Here is an 11,234-nt window from a genome sequence, read left to right as displayed (position 1 = left end):
CATTACCAAGATCAGTTGGCTCCTTGATTACAGTGGCAAGGTGAAATATATATCCTCACCAAAAAGCAACTGCTAAACCTTTAGAGAAGTCACCCACTTTTCACTCTTTTTCATTAGGACCCCGACAAGCTTGTCAGCAAAATTAAAGGTATGTCATTCACATCGTGCATGCATTGCAAAGGACTATAAACCTGCCAGCCTCTTTGATGAAATAAAAGGGTTTTATTTATGATTCATGTAGGAATATGAGGTTATTTTTATTCTGTCAGTACACTAATAATCAGACAAGAGCTCAGGAAATGAGAAGGCACACTGACAGGGAAGGTTCTGATAAAGGGGAATCCTCTAGGGCATTTTGCCCCCTTTGTAATCTCCTTTTTAGTGCGAGGTTATATTATAAGCATGGCATAGCATGATCTTGGCTCACAGGAACAAAGAGAAGAGCTACCTAGCAGGACTTGAGGTATAATTCCACCAGAAAAAGAAAACACTTCCACCAGAGAGGTCTGCATTGCTGCAGTGAAACAGGAACTTCCAACCTGGTTTTCCAAGAGTTGGAAAGAGACCCTTCTTTTCTCCTTGCAACATAACCAATCATAACCACAACAACAACAAAAAGGAGAGACTGTAAATACAGAGCCATTGAAAATTTATTACCTATTAGTTTTATACTAATTTTTCCAACGCTCCCAGTCTAGCTCAATGTGAGATGTGACAGCACAGAAAAGGGAGGATGGGGAAGTAGCTCCCTTCCCAGTCCTTGGTCAGCATCTGTGCTAGCAGAGGAGCTAAGGAGCAGGCTCCATTTCCGAACGTGTCTTCCCCTGGATATCTCAAATGTCTTGGCAGTTTGAAGCTGCTTTAGCTCCGTCCCAGCTCAGCAAGTGGAAACGCTGGAAGTGCGTTTTGTGCTTCTTGGTGTAAACTGTCATTCATCCCCCAGCCCAGCCGTGATTACGGAAACACTCCTCGGGAGTAAAAAGGAATCACTGTGTTAGCTGGCTGGCCTTAAGCACGGTAGTTTGCTGAACAGTGGTGTGCTGGCAGGAAAACACAGCCCAGCCAAATGTATGCAGGATGAAGTGAAACAAAGTTCACTGGAGGAAGGAAAATAATACTAATCCTTCATTCAATAAGCAGCGAGTTAAGTACATTCTGCGTGTGGAAGAAATGTAAAAGCCAAGGGAGGAAAGCACACACGGAAAGGTGGTGTGGCTGCCTTCCTTTCTAAAGACAACACACGGGGCATTTAGGAATGAATAACACAGGGAGTTGTGCCCAAGGCGCTCGTGCAAAATGCAGCCCCTGCCTTAAGCTCTGCCGAGTTTCAGGGTGTTTGAGCTCCCTCTAACCAGAGAATCCCGTCAAAGTGAGGGACAACGCTCCCTTTTCCATGGGTTGGTAACATGCAGAGGATGGCAGCTAAGGTTTGAGGTGGGATTACGTTCTCTCTTCAGTGCTGCGATCTCTGTGATAGTTTTCCATGTTCAGAAGGTTTGGGAAATTTGGATTTGGTTGCGTGGGGCTGGCTTTGCAGAGGTGAGCCCGGTATCAGAGATGCACTGAGCAGATACAGTCTGGTTGTTGGACTCTACCCTGGTCTCTGTGGGTTTTTTGGGATGCATCAGAGTGACACCTTCCAGACTGTTGTTGCTTGTCCTGTACCATCCTACTGATGCTAAGATTAGGGATAATTTGTAAGGCTTTTGTTCCCTTTAATGGAAATCATAAATCACAGAGGGCCTCAGAGAAATATAGAGCCTGACTGCCGTGCTGCCTACAGTGTTTTACCTGCTCCTTTTCTTTGCCTCACAGTGCTTTCTGGGTAGTCACTTACTTTCTTTTCCCATGGATAGGCATGGAATCCACCTTTCTTCTTGTTAGTGTGTGTGTGGGGGGGGGTACTTTGTTTGTGTGTTTTCAAGCAGCTACAGCAAAAGGATTTAAAACAATTTGAAATTCTCCATGGCAGAAGCCACTGCCGTTAGCAGAGGAGCTTCAGGACAGATGTACTACTTGAAAGTATTTTCAGTGACTTCTTGAAAATCAGTGAGATGTCAGGGGCTGGAAACAGGATCCTGCTGTTTGCAGAACACTTGGTGCTTGTCCTTGCTGGAAAGCTGTTGAAGTGTCGAGAGCCAGCGGGGTTTTTGATTCCTGTGTGATGTCGGAAGGACACAGAGTAGCCTCAAGGTGCTGCTGTCCCTTTAAAACCCTCCTTTTGTCTGTTGACTCAGTGATTTACAGTAAAACATAATTTCATTTCTCTCAGCTAATTATGAACTGCTCCCTTCCAAACTCCCGATCTCTTCACACATCCAAAGGCATCGATGGCAGAGCAGAGCCCGGATTTGGGAGCTGGCAGTGCTGCACCGGGTGCTTCTCCCTGTGCCGCTGGAGCCTGCCATTGTGCTGGGAAGTGGAGCAGGTAACCACTTCATCAGTCCGAGATTCCATTCTCATGGAGCACGGAGGTTCATTATACTCACTTTATCAGCAGTGCGCTTTACTGCTGAATCCATGAGAGATATTCATGTGAAACATGAGCAGAGAGAGAGGCATTGCATCTTTTCATTAATAAGCCCTCTTCTGGGATCCGGCATTAGTGAGATTCAGCGGATCATAGAGCACAGGGGTATCATTTTTACATGATTACTCTAAATTCTTAAACCAGAGGCTTAAGAGAGAGGCTTCTCACAAAGGCAGCTGTGGGAATTGTTAAATGATTGGCACAGCACTCACGATGGGCTGAACCACTCTGGGTACCTCCAGTCATGGGGGGTACCAGCAGGCATTTTATTACCTGCCACCGAGGGAAAAGTGGAAAAGAGAGAGTGTATCAGACAGAGGAAGACGTGCTAACCCTGCAAAATATCTCTGTAGTTCCATCTCTCCTCCTGGAAAAAACTCATGCCATAATAGTGATGCAGGGCGTCATCCCACTGCACAGGCTGAGCTCTTCCCTTCCCGTCCGTTCCCACACCTTCCTTGTGTCTGTGCTTATTTTTAAGCGCCTGATCCCACCTTCATTAGTTTGGCTGCTGAAATAATCCCCTTGCAGCCTCCACCCCCAAATAATTCATTTTTGGCTGGGCAGAGGGTCAACTAATTCCACCAGACAGACACTTCTGAGATCCATTGCCCACGCACAAGAACCCTTGCGTGGCTCAGAGCAGGGTGCCCAGCCAGCAAAGCTCTGCTGGGATGGGAGGTTGGTGGCATTTACAACAGAGAGAGGCATCTGTGAATTCTGGAGACCCACACTTTCTGCTTGAGGTCACAACGTGTTTCTTCTGTGATTCCATGTAATTCCATCCAAAATTCCTGCACTGCACTTCCTCTCTCCTGGCTGCTCAGTCCCACCCCACCAGGCTGCCTGCAAACCAAAATTAGGAACTTGATGCGGCTGAAATAAAAACTCTGCTGCTTTTTTTTTCTCCCTGGATTAGTTTTCAGATGGATAAGTTCCTCAATCAGTTCCAAAATACAGATGCACAAATGCTTATCCCAGCGTGAGGAAAGGGACCCCACAGGGACCAAAGGGACTGGGCTGCTTCTGTCACTGACAGCCAGAAGTGTTGGCTGAGCTCTGGCTTCCAGTTCCCATTTGCCAAAGGGAGATGACAGTAATTCCTTATTTCCTTACTTCTTCTGTTAAGGAGAACTGGCAGCATTTGCCACATGTTTGCATTTGTCCATGGAGCTGGATGCAGTGACTGCCAGAGACCTCCCAAGGTGTCCCTAACCCTGGAAGGCCAAGTGACCACTGCTCCCTTTACGTTTTCCTTGGTGAGCGTTAGCAGGAAAATCCTTCCTCAGCTATTTCTGCAACATCTTGAAATCCAGTTGCAAAATCTTCCAGCTTCCCAGTGATCCTGATCCCAATTGCCAATAGGGATTGTTTTGAGTTTGGAAGTTTAAAAGAGGTGAGAGGAAAAAGGAGGAGGAGGTGAAGGAAAAGGAGAAGACCAGAACACACCGAAGCAACCAAGAATCCATACTAGAGATTTCTGAGGTATCCTGCCATAAATGGCTTTCAGCCCTGGTGTAAATCCATCCATTTTCAGGTTTTTAGTCACAATTGATTTTAGGCAGAGATGTTCTTCTTTCAGAAGCCTTCTTTCAATCTCGTGCTTTCTACAAGTCTGAAAAGAAAAAGAAAAACAAGAACCAAGAAGGCGAGGTCATGTGGGGGGCTGAAAAATCCAGATCAAACAGCAAAGAGCACTCGATTAGAAGCCAACACATTTCTCTTTTCAGTATCTCTGAAAATTTTTTGGCAGACTTAATTAGAAACAGGTGCAAGCTATAATATTTATTGCAACAATGCATCATTTTTGTCTGTTTCCAAGGTCATTGTTCCAGCCAATGGGAAGCCAGCAACCCACAGGGAGTATAACTTAGTCTATATGGGTAAAACGTGAATTCCTTAACCCTTTATCTAATGGAATGAAATACAGCATTGCACAAAGAGTGGCTCTGGCAAAACAGAAAATCCTGTGAGGAATCTTCCATGATAACAGGTTCCAGTGGAGCAAGTGACATCACCAGCTGAGCTAATAGTGAGCCTTAGGTAAAATGGAGTGGGTACAGATAAGGAAGGAGAAAAACACTTTTTTTTTTTGCTACTCCTCTTTCCAAGCCTGGGTTTATGTGGAATTGCTGCAGTGGGAGCCCATGATTGCATGTTATCAAGCTCTGGGTCTCTAGGCAGGGCTCAGCTCAGCTTAGCAATGGATTCCTTTGGCTATGTCTGAATCCAGAGAGATGGGCTGGCCTGGGCTGTGGATGCTCCTGCACTGAGGCACCCACAGCAGCCTTTGTGCTTCCAGGTGAGTGTTCCAGGGCTTTCCAGCGAGAGAAGCCTGGGAAATCTGTGGATCCTTCTTGCCTTTCCTGCAGCAGGTTTAGAGAGACAAGGTCTGTGCACTTCTCTCCATCTGAGGGAGTGTCCCAAGCAGGATTTCTCTTGGTCCCACAGCGATTCCATTGGTCAACAGTGACAGTGCCCTTGGTTGTGAAAAAAAGCCCCATTTTCCAAGCCTCCACTTAATTCCCTCTTGTGAGTTTTTCTCAATAATCTTTGCATGATTTCTTTGTGCTTTTGTGCTCATTTGGGAGTCAGGATCTTCTTTTAAACTCTATTTTATTCCTTTTTAATGTGACAAATACAAACATGGAAACAAAGCAGCACACATTAATAGCAGAAATGTGTGAAATTGTGGCATTTTAGCCTTTTTGCAAGAGCTGCAGGAAGTTGCCAATATTTTTTGCAGACAGAAACTATTTTTTTCCACCCTCAAATCATCACACAGCATAAAATCTGTGGGTATTTGTGTGTCTTTGGATAGATGCTAAAGTAGCGAGGGAATACAGATTCCCTCTTGAGAATTTGCACACCCTGCGTCCTCATTTGTTCTTTTGGCACCCACAGCTCCCTCAGAGACACCTCAAGTCGCCACCAGTGTCCAGATTAACTGTCCTGTGTCTGCAATCAGTTACCAATGTTCTCTGTGATCCCAGGAACCATTCTTAAGAGAGTATCATCTGTCCATTAAATGCAGAAGTAACATAATCCAAACATATCACATTGATGGATTTGGGATTGAATTCTGAGTGAATGTTTAGGGAGAGACAGACCCTGCGGTCATTTTTAGAGAGCTCAGTAGAAGAAATGATTATGTTTGGAGAGGACCCGTTCTCCACAGCACCCCCAGCAATTTCCCAGCACTAAATTCTTGGGAAGTTCAGACCTAGCTGGAAACTTTACAGCTCAGCATCCTTTGCTGATTTGTTCCCTTTGGTGATTTTATTCTCTCACATGTTGTATCTGAGCCTGGCTCCTGGCTTGCAAATCCTTTTAGTGGTGGGCTCGTGCTCTTCTACATCGTCCTGTGCACCACAGCTTTGCTTTAGGTAATCTGATTCCTGAAGAATTTGTGAAATCCCCTCCTCTGTCTCTCCTCCTTGCCAGGAGCAGAGGGCTCCTGCAGGGCTGCTCGGAACCTGGGAATCTGTCACGGTCTCCGAGCCCAGGCTCTTGCCAGCGTGTCCCAGGTGTGTGCAATGAAGAGCATAAGGAAAGCAAGGAGCTTGCCCTTGTCCAAGGCCTGCTAGGATGGCAGCTGCCATCCTGTGGAGCGTCCCTGTGCCAGGGAGCCAGTGGAATCGGGAGGGCATTGGACAGGCTGTGTTTGCACAGCCCTGCAGGATTGTCCAACGTGAGTAAATGTGCAGGATGTGGATGAGCAGGAAGGGCTCCTGCAAATGTGAAAGAACCACCACACTTGGGACTTCTAGGAGCACATTGGGAGGGACACTGGGAAGGTGGAATGGTGATCCTGAGAGGCTCTGCTCAGTTGGGCTGTTCTGCATTGTGTCCCGAGTGCTAAGCCATGCTGGGGTTGTTGTTTTACTGGGAATCAGGCAGCTCGAGTTACAGGTGAACAGCGTCAGTCTTGGGACATCTCTGCATTGTACTTAACTGAATAATACCTTCCCTTCCTTCCTTCCTTTTTTTTTTTTTTTGGCTCATTGATCAAGCTGCTTTTGAGAAAAGTGATACTTTGCATATCTGGCTAAGTGCTGTTAACAGCCTCTGCCTGTGGTTTGTTAAAATTAAAAAAAAAAAAAAAGAAAAAGAAAAAAAAAAAAGAAGTGTGATCTTGCTGGAGAAGTAATTTGCTTCTCTCCAACCAATGATGGCTTGCACTTTATGCAAATTGGTATCTAGGGACAACAAATCCCATTTAATACATATGCATAGTTCATAAAAAAAACGACGTGAGAGAAAGAGAAAAAAGATAAAGCAACGAGTCAGCAAAAGAACAGGTTCCGAGGAAATTTATTGTCCCAAATTGGACATTTGTAACAGATGATGTGAACAAGTGTTAACTTTGTTTTCAGCAGCTCTTCACGTACATTCACTAGACATCACACAGATTATGTTTTAAGGATCTGAACTGTAATAAAAAAAAGTGTCTGTGGGCTTTGGAGTGTTGTGTTCCATATGGTCGGGGAAGTGCGGAGTTATTGCGACAAGCATCTTGTGCAGCTCATTACGCGCGGCGGTGTGAGCTGCGATGGCTGCGCATCGCTATAGGGTACGTACATGACATCCCACAGTCAGCAGATAGCAACTGGAAATGAAAGATATGAAGGCACAGAGTACAGCTTCAGGGAACATGTTAGACAAAACATCTGCTGGTATCAGAAAGCTGCATTATCAGATCATTGTGGCCATGAATTTTTTATAAAGACTTTTTCTTTTTTTTCTTTTTTTTTTTTTTTTAAAGCCGCAACTTTGAAAGTGACATTTTGCGAGAAAGTTTTTGATTGAAGTGTGATGTCAGGAGAAAGGCCAGTCTAGTTTATTATCTGTGTAAGAGCCAGTGTTGGCAGCGTGAATCAGCTCCTTTCTCCGAGCAGCTGAGTTGGCCGTTCATGTCCTCCCAAGTGCTTCTCCCCTTCTGATCTCGATGGCCAATAAAACCTCGACCCGGGTTACAGGCTGTAGCTTTAGTACCAAGGAGTTTGCGAAGTTTTTGTTGCTGTGGTGTGGCTGAGGGCTGCTGAACAGAAATCACCCAAAAGGCGGAACCTTTCTGTTGAGAGGGAGGAACACAGAAAGTTTCACACGTGCAGAGCACAGGGAGGAGAGCTGAGCATCCTCAGCTCATTCCCCCTGAGTGGGACCCGCGCAACCCCCGGCTGCTCTGTCCCCACTTCAGTGCTGAGGATCAGCCACTCTGCCGGGGATGGCCGCAGTTAAAAAGTCAAAATCTTCCTCCCAGGCTGTTCTTGGGAGCGTTTCCATGAGCTGTGGACACCGCCCTGCTCAGAGGGGCCTCCCACCTCCTTAACATTCCTGGTGGTGCTGAGGGCAGCGGGATGGCATGAAATGTATGTGCATAGTGTAATTATTTATGTTAACTGGACAGGCGTTTTCTATCCTTTCACCTCTCCTGACCCAGCTGTGAATTTTCCTGCAGCAACAGGTACCAGTGGAAAACCTGTCTCTGGTTCATCTGCAGATGTTCTCTCTTTCTCGCTGTCCAGTCAACTGCCTCAAAAGTGCATCCAAAAGTGAACAGACTGTTCTCCTGTGCTGATTCACGAAGAGTTGCCTCACATAAAAGACCAAATTTACCCTGATTTTTGGGTCTTCCTAAGTCTTTCTCCTGTTTGTGTGTAACAGAGGGTGGGAGACTGGAGGGACGTGTCTAAAAGCATCCTGACTTACGAAAGGATATAGTTGTCAGCAGCAATTTTTTATGCAGTGCCATTCATTAATGTAATGGGGCTGCCGAGAAAGCCAGGGGTGGTTTGTCCTCCATCACTGGTACTCAGGGAGCCTGGAAGTGAGGGATTTTGCTGGCCTGACCTGTTGCTGAGCAAGGCAGTCTTCTGGCGAGGGATTGAGCTGCTGAGAGGAACGGTGTTCCTGGTATGAAACCCACCCCAGCCATGGCTGGAACAGCATTTTCCCAACTACTGCCTTTGAGGAGCAGCTAAACCCAGCAGGTGTTTGGGACATGCAGATCCAGGCTTGGCTGTGTCACTTACCCACACAGGAGCTACATCAGGAAGGTAATTCAGTGTTCTCACCATGGTATAAAAATAACCCTAATGGGTTTTTGTGATTGCTTCCTTGGGAGGAGACTTTTAGAAACCACTAAAAGATGTATTTAATGAAAAAGAAGCACATCAAAGCCAAACAGTTTTTCCTTTTCTGTTGTTTGGGTTTTGTGTTTTGTTTTTTGGGGTTTTTTTAAGAACCAGTTTAATTAGAGTTTGGAGGCTTATTATGAGTGGAAATTTTGATTTTAAGCTTGCTCATAGATGTGGAAATAAAAAGCTGAATGTGGATTTGCATTTCCCAGGGGCCTCTCTACCAGACTGGCTCATCTCTGTGCATCCAGGTGAGAAGCTCCCAAACCATGGGATGCTCTTGCTTTGAGGGGGAATGATCTTGCCTTACCTGAATCCCAGTCATCGAGGACAGTGTTATAACTATGAAAATGTGAATCAGAGGCTGTGGCATTTTTAATGCTCTTTAGGAGTGCAAAGCTCTTTTATCTGGAACTGTTCCTGTCCTGGCTGCAGGGAGCCCGAGAAAGAGCCTCCACCAGGCTTGGGCACTGCTTAACTGGGAACTTCGCTGGGCAAGCTCATCTGCCCAGACTGGAGAGGTTTTCCTCTGTCCCAGCATCCTGGTAGGAAACCCTGTGTGTCTGGAGTTAGGAGTGAGGCAGTTCAGCCCCTCAAAAATGAGGCATCAACCAAATTTCTTCTTAACTGTTGTGTGCAGTGACCCCACAGTGAGCCAGGCTGCGTCCTGCAGTCGGTCCTGGCTGTGCCACTGTGAGTGCAAAGCCTCAGAAACATGGAATTGCCTCTCTGGGCAGGTACTGCTTCCACCTGCAAGCCCAAATAACTGCATGGACTAATGGATTTGTGCTAGGGCAGAACCCTGTGTTTCATTGCAGCACCTGCAACATGAACATAGAGTCCATCTGCTCCCCTTTTTACACCTTCACCTTTAGTTTGGGTTCACACCATGTTTGAAAGATTTCCTTGGATATTCTTCAGCTTTTCCTTGTCTCTGTGTGCTCTCCCTGGTAGCAAAAATACTTCTGAGAAGGTAAATGATGGGATAGACACGATTCCTTACAGAGCACGTCTGTACGTGTGTGTGTGTATATATATTTACATATGTAAATTTGGCAATATATATAATAATTCTGCCCACATATAGATGGTTTTAATATGGGAGTAGGCAAAGGGGGCACAGAGCGGGCACTGCCATGCAGCAGGAGTGTGGAAGGATATATGGACATGCAGCTAACGAGAAGGGAAGGGAAGTGGCTGGAGGCTGAAGGGATATAATGGGTCCCCAATGTGGCAAGCACATATGCTGCCACACAGCAAATGCAAAGTGCCACCACCAGTGACAAGTGGATTGCACCTAAGGAAAACAGCTGTGCCCAGTGCCCAAATCCACAGTCAGCCTCCTGACCCTGTGTGTCCCTGCTCTGATGTGGATTAAACTGGTCAGGTCTGGGAGCCTCTGTGAGCGCACATTGCACAGCAATAATGGCTCACTAAATCTCTGGAATACCTCCTGCACAGCTGCCTCTTTTGCATTTGCAATCTTGCATTTGTGGGATTGTTTTATTTTGTTTTATCTTACTGAATGTATTCTGCTGCACTCGGCATGGCAGGAGCACTTTGATTATCTGTGTAGATCATTGCATGGTTTAGTGCAGTTCTGTGTTACAAACCCTCCCACATAACCCTGTTACTTGTTAATAATTTTTCTATTTTGAAGAAACACCCTTTGACACCTGAGCTGATCTGCTTTTCTTAGGCATAAACATAATTGTCCCTGGTGAAGAGCATCTCTCTGACTGGTCCAATCCCCTCTGTATATATTTGAATATATAAAATATTAATAAATGATGCCAAATGTTTAATCATATCCGTTTGACTCTATGAGGCTCGGTGTCTGTAGGCTTCCCTGTTAACTGCCTCTGTGATATCTACATACTGCTGATTTGTTGAGCTGGAGTTTTTAAAGCAAAATAAAACTGAGGTTTGCAGTTTGATTTGAATTAATCAGGTCTGATTAGACAGGAACAGATAAGGCTGTTCTGGAAATCCCTGAATCTAATTCAATTTCATGTGTTATTCAAAAAGAAATAGTTCATAGCTTAAGCAAAAGTGCTATTTATTTAACACTGTTTTTTTCAGAGTGCTAAATCCTATGGAGGGGGGCATTGTGATGATGCTCAGGGTGTAGGAAAGAAAGCATTTTGTTTTATGAAAATACAGATATTTTAGAATGGAGTCACCTGCTGGTAGATCTCATGAATGTACATAAAGGATGCTCCCTAATATTATTAGTTCGGTTTTTTTCTTCCCGTCACCCTGACTGTCCATCTAAGAAGCTTTGATAGCTGGAGCCACAAAACCAGAAGACTGTATTTCGTTTAATAAGCCAATTTAAAGAGAAGGGTTGGAATTATGTATGGCAGAGGACAATTATGCAAACTAAATGATTCTTCAATTAATAATGAGATCCATGAAAGGCAAAGGAGACAGGATGCTCCTGTGAGAAGGAGAAGGCTCCTGGTTCCCCACCAGGGTGTGGAGGGGGACAGGAGCAGGGCCAGGGGCAGCTCCCTGACAGAACCTGGAGGGCACCTGCTGGTGGCATCTCTTCACAGGGATGC

At 45.5% G+C, this 11,234-nt stretch overlaps 1 long non-coding RNA gene across 1 annotated transcript in view; it reads left to right on the top strand.

Moving 5' to 3' along the window:
• The window catches only part of LOC108449364, a 174,019-nt gene that overhangs the window by 136,522 nt on the left and 26,263 nt on the right, over positions 1-11,234 (top strand). The window lies entirely within an intron of this gene.

The sequence above is a fragment of the Corvus brachyrhynchos genome, unplaced genomic scaffold (genome assembly GCF_000691975.1).
Source record: "Corvus brachyrhynchos isolate BGI_N302 unplaced genomic scaffold, ASM69197v1 scaffold69, whole genome shotgun sequence".
Classification (NCBI taxonomy): domain Eukaryota; kingdom Metazoa; phylum Chordata; class Aves; order Passeriformes; family Corvidae; genus Corvus; species Corvus brachyrhynchos.
This window is presented reverse-complemented; position numbering and strand designations above follow the sequence as displayed.